The sequence below is a fragment of the Pseudopodoces humilis genome, chromosome 6, assembly GCF_049639895.1.
Source record: "Pseudopodoces humilis isolate 2021_Gansu_Grassland_sample_001 chromosome 6, ASM4963989v1, whole genome shotgun sequence".
Classification (NCBI taxonomy): Eukaryota; Metazoa; Chordata; class Aves; order Passeriformes; family Paridae; genus Pseudopodoces; species Pseudopodoces humilis.
The window spans coordinates 71,525,882-71,541,356 of record NC_142205.1 but is presented as its reverse complement, the minus strand read 5'-3'; the positions used below and the strand labels follow the sequence as shown (position 1 = coordinate 71,541,356).

Sequence of the window (15,475 nt, the reverse complement as noted above, 5' to 3'; positions counted from 1 at the left end):
TTCTCCCAGCTCTATTTGGTTTTTATCTCAATGTCAATTATTGACTGTTAACAGCTTTCCACAAGGCAACTTCTAGCCAGGTCCAGGGTGAGCACAGGAAAATGCAGTGGAGTGTGAGGGCTTGAGAACTTTGAGACCTGAACTGACACAACCTCTTGGAGCAACTCCCTACCCCTTCTGCTTTTGTGACCCCCTCTCTTCCACCCATAGTTGTCCTAAACACACCTTGTGGCAATATGAGAAGTCATTCATTTATGTGGAAATGCAACACTGGAACAGTGCCAGCGTGTTCTGCCTTTGGTAAGAAAAGCAAGTGGGTTTTGTCCTTTAAAAAAAAAAAAAAAGTTATTTAAGTTATTTCTTTTATTTAGCTTTTCTGTCTCATTTTACACCTCATCACATGTTTTTCTCCCTCCCGCAGCCCTGGTGAACCCAGAAGCTGGTTTCCATTAGGAGGGGCCACTGTGCCTTTCTTGAGCTCTGGCTCTGCTGAACCTGAGCTCTGGCTCTGCTACACATCATGCATGAGAGGAATGGCTAAAGAAGGAGAGTTTCACTCAAAGCAGTTCCATTCAACCATCACCAGATTTCCAGGTCTTGCTAAAATTTACTATTTGGCAATTCTGGCTGTGGAGCACAGCTCTATCTATCTATCTATCTATCTATCTATGCATTTTTTCTGCAAAGCAATTCAATGAGTTCCTCATAGCAGATTGGTCTCTTAATTGTTCTGCTGTTCATTCTTCCCAAGTGCAGAAAGGTTATTCTGCTTCATATCTCAGAGTTAATGGCAGACAAAAGGAAGTGGGTGTGAAGTAGCTTAGATGTGCATTGTGAAAAGCTGGTGCCCTTTCTATTTATAGCCCTGCTTGAACTTTCATTCATTTAGTTGCTATTTTGGTATGACAAACATTCCATCTCGTGGGGAAAGTACGTTAGCAGTGCACGTGAGCAGGAGGGGGAACGTTCTGGTCAGGCAGGCAAATATTGAATGGCCTAGAAACCAGTGCCATTCCCAGAAAGCATGTAGAACCAAAGTGATACTGAAGGGGAGCTCACTCATTCAGCTAACAGGCACAACAGCAGTGCTTTGAGGTAAACCCAAACCATGTATTGACTTCATGTCTTTTATTCCATTTTAAATCAAAGGAATTGCTAATGTATTGTTCTCAGTGGCATAGGTTTGATAAAATGAACACCCTTGGTCACTTACCCCATGCTCTGCTTTCTGGGTAGAGAGCTGGTTGGTAAAAATACCTCAGGGGGGCTTCCCTGTGCTGGCCAAGGGGGTTTCCTTGGCTGGTCAAGTGTCTCACATCTGTCTGTTACGGAAATGTTTTGTTCTCACCTCCTTTTCTCTTTTTTATCTGAGTTGTACCCACCAATGCAGACTTTGTGCACAAAGTCAGATGAACCCCTTCGTGGATTTCACTGAACAGGTCAACAGTCTGGCCACTGGCTTCAATTAAAGCAAATGGATGAAGGAAAATTCTGGGCATGGCCGGGTGTAGCCTGTACTTGGAGGTCTTCTATGAGGCACATGTGCAAGGAGGCAGAAGGAAGGTTCCTTGTGAGTTGGGAGTGCTTGGTGTGACAACTTCAGTCTTGTGGAAGGCTGTTAATAGCCAATAGTTGACATTGAGGTGAAAACCAAGAAGATACGTGTATTGGTACGCATATTTTCTTCTGGTTAGGGAGGCAAATTGAGAACTCTTGGCCTAGTCCTGATGGATAGTGTACAGATGGAAATGGTATTTACTTCAAGCTGTTAGGTGTTTAATAAAAAAAGAAGTTGGATGCACTCAGTGATTTTGACCCAGAGGAGCTGCTTTCTGTTTAGTACAGGGAAGGAATCCCAGTCGTTCCGTGGGACAGAATGGATGTGCTCAGTTCCTGTGACCACTGGAAACAGGGAAGCCACGAGCCTCATTCTGAAGAAAACGGAGAACCCGTTACTTTGACATCCCACTAATTGCACATGAGTTTATCAGAAGAGGTGGAAGGTCTTCCGCTAGATGGAATAATAAAAGAGAATTTCCTTAATCCTTCTCTGCATTTGGTTTGCAGAAGCAAAGAACTTTGCAAGCTGGTTGTTGAACAGGCATGGTGCTTTCCCTCTGTTCTGGGGTTAAGATCTGAGGGCAGCAGCAGGCATTGAGGAGAGTCCTGTGACTGTGAAGGAAGATGTGTGTATTGATACTGACATCTCCTCTGGCTTGAGTAATCCTGGACGTGGGGCGAGGTCATTCACACTTTCATGTGCTAGCCAGCAAGCTGGATTCTCACACCCTTATCTATTATACTGGCTAAGGCGTCGCTCTGTTTTCTCTTCTATCTGCATAACCAGGTGTTGAGCAACTGGAATGTCATTCCAGAAATTCTGACTGGCTTGGGTGTGTGCTCCTCGCAGGAACAACTTCTGGGAATCACTTTGGAGGGCCAAACAATATGGTTTTCAAAAACTATCTTACTGTACGGTGTGAATTTAAATGAGTTACATCATTTAGCCAAGCATGGTCCCCCTATTGCAGAGTAGCAGACTCCTCTGCCTGCTCTTTCTCTCCTGTGAGCTGTGTGCTGTTCACATAGCTATGATGTTTATCCGTACTGCTTATATGTGCCAGCAGGGAGCTGAGATACAGTTTGTATTTTCTTTTGCTTCAAATTTGTAGCAGCATTCTCCATCCTCTCACAGCCCCTCATCTTCATAATTCAGCCTCATCATTCATTTCACTCAGCTACAATCAGGACACATTCCCAAATGGAAGTGACGCTGCAGCAGGCACAGAAGCAGGGCGGGAGCAACCTTCAGCACAGCTAAACGCTATTTTCTATGGCTCTGGGCAAAGCCCTGGCCTCCAGAGCAAAAGGCTGGTCAGAGTAAGGACAGGAAGGCTCGGTGAGCCGGGGAGCCACCTCCTGATGAGCCCTGATCAACATGTGAGGGAATCCTGGGGCAAGGGCTGCAGTCAGGGCAGGCTGTGCCCAGGGTGGAGGGCAGGATAAATCCCACATCCCTCTGGGCACCACAGTGGCACTGGAGCCCCCCAGACAGGGGGAAGGTGGGGAGCATCCTCGAGCAGCCAGGTCTGTGTTGTGTGGCGTTGGTGCATCATGTCGAGTTGGCATGGTCTGCTCAAGGGTCAGGACACAGAGAAGTGGCTCCTGAGGGAATCACCCACCACGCTTTTGCTGACAGAGGGCAGGCAGTAGAAAGCTGTTTGCCATGGAAGCTGAGGGGTAAGTCCTGCTTGCACATCTGATGGCCCTAGGATACAGCTGGCCTTGGATTTTAAATATGGTCCAGAGCTTGTTTATCTAAAGACAGCCAAGGGCATTTAAGTGAGGCTATGGCAGAAGAAGAAGAGAAGCAGGGCCTTAAGAAAGCACAGTTAATATTCTCATAGCGAGCCAGCTGTGGATGAGCTACTCTGAGTCATGGGAACTGCCCAAAGCTGCAGAATTCTGCACGTGTGCAGCACACCAGGCTACAGCAGCTTTTGTAAAGGTTGAGATTTCCATTGTATCTCAGTGCTTCAGGGCTCCCTGAGGGGTTGAGGCCATCCCTGATGCTTGAGCTCCCTTCCAGTTAGATGCAGTGACTGACCAAGGCCCTTGTGGACATCTCCTGAGGTTTTGCTCCTGAGGTTTTGCACTGAGAGCAAAGACAAGGTGAGCTCACACCTTCTTCCAGACCATGGCTGCTCATGCAGCGTTTAAGCAGAGAATTGTGCTAGAATTGGCAGCAGAGCTTAGTGATGTGTGGAAATTTGGCCTCCCCAGAGCATTTATAATGAAAGATAAATCCAGCTGTGATGGTAAGGAAAGCTGCCCATTAGAAACTTTGCCTGGCAATCATACCTTGTGTAGCTGGGCTATGTTCTTAGCTCGCTGTACAACCACATTTCAGCTGTGCGTTATGCAACTGCTATTAGCATTAATGAGTTACAAGGCTCATATACTGATACTGTTCCTAGAAACAGGCTGCCCAGGGATGCACTCCTTTGGATTACTTTGGGATGGAGCAGAGGGGCCCTGTGTACTTTGGTCTTCTGTTGAATACCTGTATCCAAACCCAGACAAGAGTTTGGTTTTCAGCTCTGAATTTCAAAAGTAAAAAAAAAAAAGCTGCCTGTAGGGTTAAATTTGGATTCTGGTTAGGAATAATGTCTCCCAAATGCTTATGAGTTTGATATCCAGCCTGATATAAGGATCAAGGGGACAAAAGCAAATAACTAAAAATAAAAATTAAATTAATCCCCAGACCATAAAGACAACCTACCATGAAAACCTCATTAAATTCTTATTTTGAGTAAAACAAAAATAACTGTCAAATGCTAACATTTCTGATACTGGTATATAGAAAAGACACTTAGAAGAAGGCAGAAAGATCCGTGGATCTGGTGCTGTGTGTGCAGCTTTACCCATTAATAGATCACCAAAGGCAAGAAATCAGCATTGTTTTCTAGTGACTGAATTTCTTACTTGTTTTTGGGCTAGCAAAGTAAAGGCCAGTTTCCTGGGGCTGAGGGGAATGAAGTCTGGGTGTCAGGTTTGTGTTGTCTCTCCAGAGGCTGTGCTTGCTCTCACCAAGGGCTGGCTGCATGTCCAGACTGGGCAGCCATGGACTTAGCACACACACACTGGTACTGACGTTGCTGGTGCAAAACACAAACCCCCTCAATTACCTGTTGAAAATCCTGGCCAAGCAAGGCTTGAGATTTGCGATCTGCTTGGATGTGGTGCTTCCTATCAGCTGTGCAGGGCTTCCTCGGGAGCCTGGAGGAAGACAGGGATGTTAGGTGCAGTTGAAAGGCAGCCGGATCAAAGGCGGGTGATTAGCATCAGGACAGGGTGTCTGAGCACAGCCTTCCCCTGGGTGGCTCCCAGAGGTGGGTCAGGCTCCCGGCTGAGGGGCACACACGGAACAGGCACAGGCAGGAGCCCAGGCCAGCCACGTGGCTGGGACCAGCAAGGTGCCGCTGGAGATTGCCACAACGGTCTTGGCCAAACACGAGACCTGAATGATTGGCGGGTAGCCAGGAAATAAAAGCTGGGGTTCTCAAGCAAGTAAACAGTACAAACCACAGAACAGCCACACTTGCTCTGGAAAATGGCACTGGACTTTTGGGCCAGATGTTAGAGCTTGAAAGGCAGTGACTCAAAGCCAGTACCAGCCTCAGATCCGCCGTCTTGCATCGAAAGCCACGGCATCCTCAAAGCTGTCAGAGAGAGGTGCTGAGGAGAAAATTGCCCTGTTGTCTGCATGCCAGGCTGCAGTGCTGAGCCTAATGCTGATCTGTGGATATGGATCAGGAAGAGCTTGGGTAAACTATTATTCCAGAGTAAACTGGGAACAAGGAAGAAGTCTGCAGACTTCATTCACATGTTCTCACGGTGTTTTGCAAGCCTGAGCATTCCTGTTCCATAGCCAGACAGCAGAAGCACATTTAGCTGTGTGCACATAACTTGGTCTGTGCCACCCAAGGACCCTGGGCTGTTTGGGGATGTCTGTAGAGATTTAAGGATGAAGGAATAGCTGGGGGAATCTTTCAAGCACCAGAGCAGGTTAGGCACTCGGGGGTTCACGAGGGGCTGTCTGCCACATCATGCTGTAGGAGGTGGTGCTTAGAGGAGACTCCCTCAGTACATCCACTCCTTCTTACCTGTTCCCATGGGTTAGGAGAAACATCTTTCAAAAGCTCCCCCAGGTTTGCCTCTCTCCAGTTCCCTGCTTTAGGCCCTGTAGTGATGGCAGTCTTTTCCAGGTAGATATTTCGCTGTTATACACGTGGTGTCAGCCTTAGCCACATTCTGTTCACTGTTGGTGTCACAGGCTGCTCTGCTTCAGGGGGGTCAGGGCTCGACCACTGCAGGGATGGAGAGAGCTCTGCCCTTCATCATCACCTCCCCCAAAGCTGATCACCAAAGCATTTCCATTCACTGTGAGGAGCCTATTCTGAGCTGCAGCTTTGAGTTTTTCAACCTGTGGTGGCAATCCAGGGATCCCAGGCAGCCCCTGTTAACTTTCAGGCAGCTCTTCCCAGAAATCTCTTCCCTAAACCTTGTCCAGTGCTTGAATTTTTAGTCCAGTGGTATCACCGCTTTGGGGCCTGAGCAAAGGCCCTTGCTTAAATAGCAAATGCCCAGTGACTAAGCAATCAGCTGCAGTTTTGGAGTGAAGGTGTTTTAAAGATTAAGACATGTTTGACTACAGGGAACAAAGTGTCTCCTCACTCATGGACTTAGCACTTAGAGAGCTGCATGTGGCAAATTCTTTTGCTTTGTGTCTCTTGTTTTCTCTTTCACGGTAATAACTGGGCATGAGCTTGCGGGTTTCCTTGTTTGTTTTTAAAAGCAGTGGATGAAGCTGGCAAAGGTTTTCAGTTTAGGAGGTCTGAGCCGATTGGTTTAGCTCTGAATCAGGGGATTATAGAGTCAGAAACGCGGGGAAACCCTGTTCTGGTAGATCTTGTACACATTCCTTCAGACGTGTTTTGGCATCTTTCCAAAACCAATGGTAAATTATGTAAGATGCTGTGAGAGAATGGCAGGAGTGTGACTATACATCTGCCTTTGGGTAAGAGGGGAAAATATGCTTGCTATTTTGTTCAAGCTCGCTCAGGGGGAGAAAAAAGGCAGGCAGGCGTAATGCCGAGTACAAAGGCAGGTGTTGTCAGTATCCACTGAGGAAACCAGGATGCTTTCTCATATTAGCAGTGGCTCCTCCTTTCATTTTCAGCTTGACACTGCCTGAAACTGTAAGAGCTCTGGGAAAGCAGTCCCACAGTATCATAGCTCAAAACTACAGTGCTTAGGAACACCTTGGGTTTGCAGGGATGCAAAAGCTGAGGCTAGAATCAGCGAGGCCATTCCAGCTGTACCACGTGAAGAGGCTTCTGCCCCCATAACTCAGCCTCGTCCTGCCCAGGTGGAGAGGATGCTGGTCCTCACCAAGCTGTTCCCTTGGGGCTGGTCCCTGTTCTTGGCTCTAGGGAGAGGCAGGCCAAAATCAGCAATTTCCTTTATGGTCAGGAGCTCATCTCACCTCTTCTGTGGTCAGATCCCACTCCCCTAGTTTCTCCTTCCACCTTCCTCAGAGAGTGAATGTTGACAGGTGAAGGTGTTCCCCTCTTTGTGGGCTTGTGAGTTACATCCCACATAAAGGTCTGCTAGGTTCTCTTTTCTGCCCAAACTGTCTCTGTCCCAAAACACAGCTCTCATGGGTTCCATTTTCATCCCTGTACCAAATATGCTCCCTAAAAAACAGGGCAAGACTAAAGACTACTCCCTCTTCTCGCTTACCCTATGAATGAGCAGAGATTCTGCTGATCCAAACCTCTTCCAAATTGCCAAACCCATTCATTTTGCCTTTTTAATTGCATTTGTTGTGATAAAGATCCTTTGGAGCACACGGGAGTCAGTGAGGCAATACCTCCTGGGCTGTCAGCTGCAGCCAGTCCACCTCTTGTTGTCCAGGAGGTGCGGGTCCTCTGTGCCCAGCGATCCCCAGCACCTTTCTCAGGGTGACCCATCTCTGCAAAGCCAAGGAGAAGAGTGCCACCTACTGAGTCCCCAGAGCTGGCTCTGGGGACACCTGACTGTGCCTTTGAGGTTTCCCAGCTGGCACACTGCTGGAGGGGAGGATCTCAGGCAGGGTCTCTCGGATCTCAAGTTTTCACAAGCGACGTCAGTCTCTTGCACTGTACTTATATTTAGACATATTGCGTTTGGATAGCAGGACTTTCGGATGAGTTTGCTCCATGCAAAGTGTTTAAAGTGTTCTTTTAAGGAAGAATCACCTTCAAAAGCAACCCAAGGATGTTTCTCTGTATTACCTGCTTGTGGAATGGGGCTGCCCCAGGAGCTACTTGAAAACTGCTGCTGCTGGGAACAGCTAAACTGGTTTTGGTGCCTGTCCATTTCACTGGGTGAATATGGGGTGGGTGAGCAGGGTGTTCATTTCTACAGATAATTCAATACTTCAGAGCCCACTGAAATAAAAGAAGACTTCAAGGGATGGACTGACTGTATTTAGCAGCAGAGATTTAGCAACAGAAGTCTCTAATAGGAGTGGTACTAGAGGCCAGATTGACTAGAATCACATTCTTAAAGCAATTAAGATCCGATTGTATAATGAATGAATTGGAGATCACCACAAAGCTGCAGGTTTCCCACCCTTGATTCAAGTTGCAAAGACCTGGGATCATCTTGTTTAGGCATCTGTTGCAAGTACAATTTATCATGCTGTTGCTGGGAGGATGATGATAAGGGAACAAAGCTGCAGAGTTAATTAATTAATGGAAGTCGGCAGTGGGTGGAGAGGTTCGGAGGCCACAGGGTTCTCTGTCTGCCTTTGGCAGGGCTCTTGTTGCTCTGGAATGTGCTGGTGGTGGCTGCTGCTGCGAGGTGGGATCAGCTTTGATGTGCACTCACAGACCTGCTCACAGCCGGTGGGTGTGTTAGCGCTCCCCTGTCAGGCCTGGTGGCAGGAGCAGTTGAAGCCCATTTCTCTTGGAGAGAGCGCCTGGAAACAAGAGAAGCCGACACACCAAGATGTGCATGACATGGCCCGCGCTGGGCTCCCTGGAAGGGTGGCTGGAAGGGTCTTGGGCTGCAGCTTGCAGTCTCTGGTGGAAAACACACCTTTGCTCTTTGTATTAATGTGTCCAGGAAAAGATTGTTCTCCTTGTTTTATCCAGTGCCTGTTTTTAATCAATGGTTGAGTACGCCCAGATGAGTTTTAGAATTTGATGAATGGGAAGTTAAGTCTGACTCCCTGCTGACACAGGCAAGGCTGCAGAGCTCTGAGTGACAGCACTGAAGGGGAATGATAGTGAGGTACTGCCTTCAAAAACTTCAAACACGTCCCTTTATCGCAGTGTGATTCAAGGTATCACTCAGCAAGTTGCTACAGGTGTAAGTTATCATTTGAATACCAACCACATTCCAATAACTGCCTCTGAAACCAGGAGAATACATTTCTCAGTATTGGTCAATATTACATCCTTCCCCTTTTGAACAGATGGGAGAACTTTTTTTCTTAGCAGAGATGATAGTCCTGGGATCCTCTGCGAGTCCAGGGAACTAGCAGCAGTGTCTAGCAAGGAGAGCTCAGCATTTAAATATGTGCCTAGTTGTTTAGAAGGGGAAACATGGAATATTTGCAAAAGCTCCTGCAGTCCAGTGAGGAGTCTGGAGTTCCAGAGGCAGAGGGGAGCCATGGGACCCGCTTCCTCACGAGTGTATATGGACTGGTTTACTCGGTGCTCCCTTCCAGAACAGTCCCCTTGGATTCAAATCTGGGCTGGCCAGAGGGAATTACATTGGATGGAACTGCAAGAGCACTCAAGAGCAAGCTCCCCTCAGAGAGCCTGCAGGCTCCAGCTCTAGGCACCAATCCAGACGAAAGCTGGGATCATCATGAGTTCTTGGGGAGCAAGTCCTTTAAACAGGCATGGAGGGGACAGACAGAGTAGAGCAGATAAGAAAACTGCAGGATAAAGCCTTTCTAAAGCTCAGCCCATGCTTCCTTCATTCTTGCTCTGATCCCAGTGTTTATGCAAACTGTGTGATAAGCCTCAAGAGGCTGAACCGGTTGGCTGTTGCCATAAGCAGCTGCCAGCGCCCTGTCTGAGGGCACCACTGCTCTGCCAGGGGGGAAGGTCAGTGTGAGACCCAGGGCTGCTGGCACACTCCCGGCAGCACAAACCAGAGCCAAAGCCAGTGGAGCTTTTCTGGTCACCTGTTTTATTTACAAGGCTCAAGCAGCTCATCTCAGCTGCAGAGCACTGCTGAAAGAGATCAAGAGAGCATGTAGCTACAGCTTTGTGTTCCAGACCACACCAGGCATGTAAAAAATAAATGACTCAAAATATTGCCAAACTAGCAACACCTGGAAGTTCTTAGTTTAATACGTTGGAAAAGTTTGCATGGATTGTACATCCATACAGTTAATGTTATGCCAAACAGTTTATCTCCTGCCTGACTTAGAATTTAGTGATGCCTGGAATAAAGGTGCCTGCTCATCTCAGCAAAGCTGCTTCCAACGTGGCCAATGAGTCCTGGGCACCCAAGGCCTGGGAGCCCTGGCTAACAGAAGCGGACTGGCATGAGGCACTTCACCAAGCATTAGCTCTCCTGTGCTGGTCTGAAGAACAGAACATACCAGAGCCTTGCTTGTTCCTGGGAATGTACACGGAAAAGCTTGAATTCCTTGAGCTTGCCACTAGAGGCAAATTTTCCGGATCAAGGCTCATGTCTGTTCTTCCTCTCCTTCCGATTTATGAATAGCAGAAATCAGCAGCATTCAAACTATGCATTTGGTGGGTGTAAAAGAATGACTCATTAGCTTAATGGAGAGTTATCTGGGCAATAAATGCATGAATAAGGATTGTGACAATGAGTCACTGTTTGATTGTATGCCTCAGTGGAACAGATGCAGGTACCATTTTGCTGGGGATTGGTGTAGGGCAGAGTTCAAGATGGGTTATGGGGAGGCAGGATGCTTTTTTCAGAGCTTAACTAAAGACCTTTAGCCATAAGAAAGTTGTCAAGCTTCACTGGATTCACACTTCCCAAACAGGGTCAGTCTCTGGATGGAAGGATCTTGGAGCTGCTTAGCTAGGTGTGCCCTGCAGGATCCCACAAAGAAAGCCCAATCTTGTCCAAAGCATGTCCAAAACAGAGCCAGCTTCCATCAGACCCTCAGTGTTCAACCCTGCCCGGTGTCCTTATCCCCCTCACATGTTGCCAGCTGGCTGTGCAGGATCCAGAGCCTGGCACGAGGCAGAGAGTGGTTGTGCTTTGGTGTTGCCATAAGGCTGTCAGCTCTGCCAAGACTTGCAGCCTGTGCCACAGCCCTGGAGCGTTCCTAGGCTGTGCCCCTCGTGCCTGTGGCACCGCTGCACCTGAAGCTTGTATGTGGTCCCATAGCTGAGGGAGGGGATCCTTGGCAGGGGTCTTCATCTGGGGGTTAGAGCTGACATTTTGGTTCAGGAGGACCTTTTGTGACTCATCTTGAACAGCTGCTAACTCCACATCAGGGCCTGGCTAGGGCTTGTGGGGCAACCCACAGTTTTGATGTCTGCTCTGAGGAAGAGGTTTGGAGAGGAGGACTCTGCATGCCTGACGAGGTGCCTCGGTTGAAATGTTTAGCAGTCATAAGATCTTAAGTCATTAGTTGCTCTTTAAAGCTCTGGCCTGGAATTTCTGATGGATGGTAGATGCCAGAAAGTGAAATTGCTCTTTTGATCAAATGAATCCTCCCAGTGTGTGAGGGAGTTACAAAACTTCATTGGCACCATTACACAACAAACAATTGCAGCTGGTTTGGGGAGAAGAGTCTCCACCCTGGAGTATGGTCTGTACCACTGCTCCACTCACGTTTTGCCAGGGACCGAACTGGATTTGCAGGTGCTTCTCTAGGTGAGGCTGTACAGGAGCAGGGGCTGCAGCTGACCTGCCTGAGTTTCTGGGCCTTCTGCAAAGAGGGCAACCAAACCTGGTGATGCAGATGTGGATGTAGTACTTGACCTTGTAAGGTTACATGGTATTTCATGAATATGAAATGAAGCTTACAGCTTATAGCTGACTTCTAGGACCCCATGTATGGCCAGTACCAGGGGGGCTGGGGTGTCTCCTACACTGGTGGAATCACTGTGCTCCCCACATTAACCCCATATCATTTATGGACATCATTCTCATTGGTGCAGCGACCTCATCTTGGGGGATGATCTTCCCCCAGAGCTCCGACCTGCCTGAGTCCCAGCAGGGAATGAACAGGCGGCACAGTCCCCGTGCGACTCGGAGCGCAGGTGTTTGATGTGGCTGGCTTCCCCAGGGCCAGCCAAATTCCCACCAGCCACAGCATCGCACTAACGGGACAAACAAGCAGTACCAACGTGGCAGCCCTGCCAGGTATTTTGACACCAGGGAGTTGGAGGAGTTCATAGTGGAAAAACAAACAGCAGTGACTGAAAAAAATACTTTTCCCTTCTGTCTGACAGCTCTGGAAAAGGCAATGAACTGTCAGAGTCCAAAGGGCCATGAGAGTGTTAGGCCTTGGTAACTGATGAAATCGTATGGGCTGCTGATGACAGGACACAGCAGTCTAAGGGCACATTGCTCAACCCTCCTGGCATCTTTCTAGATCTGGAGCGACTCCTTTTCTAGGGCAGACCTGCCAAGGGTATCTAGCAAGGAAATGGCTGAGCTAATATGGCTTGCTGGAGTGAATGCCTTCAATCCAACCTCAAAATGCAGGTCAGCATCTGCCTACAGCAGTCCTCTAGATTGTGATGTTAGTGTAAATATGGCATGAGTAAACTTTGCACACACAGTCTGACTTTTCCCCTCTGTGCCGCATCCATGCAAGATCCAGGGAGATCAGGGAGCACTTTTATTTGCAGGACTTAAAATAGTCCTTAGTAGGACTTAGTTTTGTGTAGGAATACAGGACTGGAAAGTAATTCAGTGCATCAAGTCCAGGCACTGCATGGCAAACTAACACCTTAAATAATCCAGTTAATGCATTTATCATGCTCCAGTTTAAAGCCACTTAGTTTTCCTGCCCCAGCTTCCCTGGCTGAAGGGCGACATCAGGATGTCAGTGTGCATCCATCCCTGCTGAGTGCCTGCACACCTCTTATTCTCTGCTGGACTGGCTTTGGACACGAGTTTAGTCCTTAACACATTTCACATCGCCTTGTTGGTTTATTATGGACTCGCAGCCTCAGAAGATTTGAGCTTAAGAGGTTGGAAATCCCTTCTGGAAAAAAACAAACAAATGAAACAAAATTACACAGGCCACAACAGCCTGTAAAATTTGACACTCGTGCTTATCAGAGGTTCCATTCCAGTTCTTCATTCTGGTTTTGTATTAGCCTTATACTTCAAAAACTAAAAAAGACTCATGGCAAAAAATGAAAATGCTTTATTTCTACCAAGCCAATAGTTGGTGAAACAGTTTCTGGCTGTTGTGGTGTTTTGCATGAGGCAGTGCCATAAACAGCATTTAGTGACAGCAGCCACCGACAAGAACCTGCAAAGTAACATGTAACATTCATGTAAAATAAGCTTTTCCTTGTCCTTGGGATTGTGGGCTTGAAAGCTCAGTAAATGTTTATTTACTATTTTATTCTTATTTAGAGTTTTGAGTATAAGAGTAATGATTCCCCTCTGACAGTCCTGTTCTCCTCTCCAAATCTGATTTTCTAGCTGCTTTATGTCTGTCTTTCATGATGGTCCCTCATCCCCTATGGCAGATCATGAGCTGAAGAACACAAAGGACATGAACTGCTCTCTTTTTTTGCAATTATTTGGGAAGGTTTCTTTTTTGTTGTTTTTTGGTGGTAGTGGTTTTTTACCTGTCTTTATGTACCGCAAGAGACATTGTGGTTTGTCATTGTAGGATCTTCTTGTTTCTGACTCCTCAAAGAAAGAGCGATAACATCAGCAGACTGCTAGGGAACAACAGCATTTGATATCTGCCACAGGGCTGTTTGTGTGTCAGGGTACAGCTGTCCTGGAAGCCCGTACAGAGGTCCCCACTCCCCTCCATGAGGATCGGACCAGGTGCTCTGTTCTTTTCTGAAAGACAGGAGCAGGGAGTGTTTAATGTGGAGAACTAGCAGAGCATGGACAAGTCACTAGTTTGTGCACACAGCTGCAAAGCAGACACGTGATGGCACGGGTAATTACGGGTTCAGATCCACTTGCTGTTAAAGTGGGCATTTTCCACTCAGGTTAAGGCTTCCCGTGTGATCCCGCAGAGTGCCATCCACAAGCCCATTTCATTCACCCCTCTGCCCTTTCTCATGTGCCACAGAGAGGCCAGGAGAGGGAGAGAAGAGAGGGAGAGGAAGAGACACTGCTTGTGCTGCGAGCATGTCCCAAAATCTGTAGCAAGCCCTGAAAACTTCAGGCTTCTCTTGGTGTCAGTCAGGCCCCTCTCCACTGAGGCTGGTGGGCACATGTCAGCCCTACAATAGCAGATGTAAAATAAAAATCAGGGCCCGAGTCTGAGGATCAGTGCCCTTCCCAGAGGGGAAAAAAAAAAAAAAGAGTTCTCCCAGTGCTACGCCCTTCCTTTCCAACCTCTCCCCTAAAACCAGGTTACCCAATTCCAATATGATTTACCTCACAGCTGCCACTTTGAAATGCTTTCCTCCTGTCATCCTTGTCTACCCCTTGCTATTAACCACTCTGTCACATGCCTTGCATGGCATGACTTAACCATCTGAGACTTTGGACTCGATTTACATATATAAACAAATAAAAAAATACATACCTGCAGTTGCTGTGGCCAGCTGCCTGAGCAGTAGCTGCATTCCTAGATCATGACATTGAACAGGGACACAGATGGGACTTGCCTGAAGTGCTCCTCGCTGAGAGCCATTGGCAGCAGCCAGTGCCTCTGCTCCCACAAAGGTATAAATCCAGCCAGGTCTGCACCTTCTTGTGCAAGAAGCTTGCATCTGCTCCAACACATGGCCCAGGAAATGCAGCCAGTTGTGAGGGAGTGCTTGGGAATGTCCATGCAGGAGCTGAGGTGCAGCTGTATCCCGCTCATACACACCAGGCCTGGTCCCGAATCCCGTCTCCATCCGACAGCTTGCAATGGGAAAAGAGAATTGCAAGGGCAGGATGGGGGAACAGATAGATGTCAAACCCTGACTTCCTTTAAATAATCAGCAGCCTCCCTTTGCCTTCTGCACGTGAGCGAAAGCCTCAGCTCTGTTGTCTCTCTGGTGAGAGCCAGGTGCAGTCATGGCCCAGGGACCCACTTTGTCCCTAGTGCCGGTGCGTGGCACCTCAGCTGCGAGGCCCCGTACAGCTTTGTTGCTGCCATGGCCACTGCCAAACATCCTGCTAGTTTAGTTTGATCTGCAAATGTCAAAGCTTAGCTCCTGTCTTGAAAATTTTGGCAAAAACAGTTCCTGGTATCACAGACCCCAGCTGAAGGTGGCTCAGAGAAACCCAAAAATCTCTGGACACCTGTTGCCCTGACAGAATCCAGACATTTCTTCCTTGAAGTCCTAAGGGAAAGAAAGGTATAGTCAAAGCCCTGCTTTGTCTCAAGGGCACATTAAATGCTCAGCCCTTCCTGTTGAGGGATTTTGGGTAGGACATGTGAGGAGCTAAGGTTAATAAATGATCAAACACGCTGTTAACAGTTAACATTTCTTGGCATCGCGTGAAAACCATCGCTAGCTCCTGTGGCAGGAACGGGAATGCCCACATGTTTTAAGTCAGGCATGTGTTTAAACACTTGAGTCAATTAAAACTCCAGGGCAGCACAAGTTTCATTAATAGTAATCCAGTGTTTCACCACAGGATACACTAATTGTTCCTCATGGGGATCCCAGGGACAGAAGATTAACCTTTTAAGAAGCTCACACGATAACATTCAAAGCACTACTCAAAATGATAATGAATTGCCTGTTCATCTTGTAGACTTTGATGACAGCGACCA

At 47.7% G+C, this 15,475-nt stretch overlaps 1 long non-coding RNA gene across 2 annotated transcripts; it reads right to left on the bottom strand.

The window, feature by feature from the left end:
- Positions 1 to 12,494: 12,494 nt before the first annotated feature.
- On the bottom strand, positions 12,495 to 15,059 carry LOC106628643 (uncharacterized). 2 transcript variants are annotated; one of them, XR_015772738.1, is made up of 3 exons: positions 14,291 to 15,059; positions 13,368 to 13,590; positions 12,495 to 12,769 (listed from the first exon to the last, which is right to left on the bottom strand). It is a non-coding gene; the product is annotated as an uncharacterized LOC106628643 (long non-coding RNA). The 2 variants fall into 2 exon arrangements; XR_001332053.2 differs by lacking the exon at positions 12,495 to 12,769 and adding an exon at positions 12,971 to 13,042.
- Positions 15,060 to 15,475: the final 416 nt, after the last annotated feature.